We start from the raw sequence: 2,475 nt of genomic DNA on the forward strand, positions 1-2,475 counted from the left end.
ATCATAAAAAGTTCACCTGGCCAACACCTAATAAGCTAGTGGAAGGGGAAACATCCTCCATGAACACCAAGACAAGGGGCCTGGAAACAGGAGAAAACTACAGACATGGTTTCTAAATAAGGGAGAAGTAAGTGCAGATGCTCCTCGACTTATGATGGGGCTACATCCTGATTAACTCAACATAACTTGAAAATATTATAAGTTGGAGATGCATTTAACACACCTAAACTGCTGAACATCATCACTTAGCCTAGTCTATGTTAAACATGCTCAGATTTACATCAATCTACAGTTGGGCAAAATCATCTAATACAATGCCTATTTTATATTTAAGTGTTGATTATTTCATCTAATTTACTGTAGACTGTACTGAAAGTGAAAAACAGAATGGTAGTATGGTACTCAAAGTACAGTTTCTACTGAATATGTATCACTTTCTTACCATAATAAAGTTGAAAAGTCTTGTTATACCAAAAAAAAAAAAAAAAGTTCACCTGGCATAATCAATTTATTTGGTAACTATTAGTTTCCTAGAGCTGCTGTAACAAATTACCACTCCGTAAGTGGCTTAAAACGAGAAATTTATTCTCACACTTCTGGTGGCTAGAAATCCAAAATCAAGGTGTCAGCAGGGCCATGCTTCCTCTCCAATCTCTGCCTAGTTGTCACATGGCCTTTTTCTGTCTCTGTGTCCTTTTCTGTCATTTATAAGGATACTGTCATTGGATTTAGAACCTACCCATATCCAATATGAGCTTATCTCAATACTTACCTATTACATCTGCAAAGACATGATTTCCAAGTGAGAATACATTCTGAGGTTCCAGGTGGACATAAATTAATGGGGAACACTAGTTGACCCACTACAGTCACAAACTCAAACAGCCTTTGGTAAACATACATTGCAGCAAATGGGAATAGAAAACACAACCTCTACTCAGGTTAAACAACAGAAATTTATTTTGTCACAATGGTGGAGGCTGAAAGTCCAAGGTATCAGCAGATGTGGTTTCTTCAAAGACTTCTCTCCTTGACTTGCAGATGGCACCTTCTCACTGTCTTTATACAGCCTTTCTTCTGTGCACTTGTATCCCTGGTGTGTCTTCCCCTTCTTGTAAGGACATCAGTCCTATTGGCTTGAGGGCCCTACCTTTATGACCTCACTTAACCTTAGTTACTCTTTAAAGGCCCTATTTCAAAATATAGCCATGTACCACATAACTTTTCAGTCAATAATGGACTGCATATATATTGGTGGTGCCATAAGATTATAATGGAGCTAAAAATTCCTATCACCTAGTGACATCATAGCCATCATAAGGTAGCACAACACGTTAATCACACTGTTTATGGTGATGCTGGTGTAAACAAACCTGTGCTGCCAGTCGTATAAAAATCTAGCATATAAAATGCTGTAAGGTATATAATACTTGATAATAAACAGCTAGGTTACTGGTTTATGTATTGCTATGCTATATGTTTTGTCATTATTTTAGAGTGTATTTCTACTTAAAAAAAAAAATGTGAAACAGCATAAGGCAGGTCCTTCAGGAAGTTTTTCAGAAGAAGGCATTGTTATAGGAGATGACAGCTCCATGGTATGATTGCCCCTGAAAACCTTCTAAGCAGGACGAGATGTGGAGATGGAAGACAGTGACATTGATGATCCTGACCCCATGTAGGCCTAGGCTAATGTGTGTGTTTCTGTAAAAGTAAAACGTTAAAAATTTTAAAAATAGAAAAAAAGCTTATAGAATAAGAATATAAAGAAAGAAAATATTTTTGTACATTTGCACAATGAGTTTATGTTTTAAGCTAAGTTATTACAAAAGAGCCAAAAAGGTTTTAAAAATTTAAAACTTTGTAAAGTTACAGTAAGCTTATGTTAATTTGTAATTGAAGAAAGAAAAACATTTTTATAAATGTAGCGTAGCCTAAGCATACAGTATTTATAAAGTCTGTAGTGTTCAATAATGTCCTAGGCCTTCACATTCACTCGCCATTCACTCACTCACTCACCCAGAGCAACTTCCAGTCCTGTAAGCTCCATTCACAGTAAGTGCCCTGTATAGGTGCACCATTTATTTTACAGTATATTTACTGTACCTTTTCTATGTTTCCGTATGTTTAGATACACAAATACCACTGTGTTACTATTGCCTACAGTATTCAGTAACATGCTGAATATGTCTGTAGCCTAGGAGCAATAGTCTATACCATACACATTAGGTGTGTAGTAGGCTATGCCATCTAGGATTTTGTAAATATATTCTATGATGTTGGCATAAAAAAAAAAAATTGACTAGCAATGCATTTCCCAGAAAATATCCCCATCGTTAAGTGATACATAACTATATAGTCATGTTGGGAGATATGGTTTCAACATAAAATTTTCAGTTCAGTCCATAATACCACCAATTCCTTGCTACTCTAACGTGAAAAAATTCGCACCTCTGAGTCACACATGGAAACAAA

General features: G+C 36.0%; 1 protein-coding gene across 1 annotated transcript in view; it reads left to right on the forward strand.

The window, feature by feature from the left end:
- PEX3 (peroxisomal biogenesis factor 3) overlaps positions 1-2,475 on the forward strand; it is a 56,500-nt gene that overhangs the window by 42,229 nt on the left and 11,796 nt on the right. The window lies entirely within an intron of this gene.

Source organism: Macaca mulatta, chromosome 4, assembly GCF_049350105.2.
Source record: "Macaca mulatta isolate MMU2019108-1 chromosome 4, T2T-MMU8v2.0, whole genome shotgun sequence".
In the NCBI taxonomy this organism is placed as follows: domain Eukaryota; kingdom Metazoa; phylum Chordata; class Mammalia; order Primates; family Cercopithecidae; genus Macaca; species Macaca mulatta.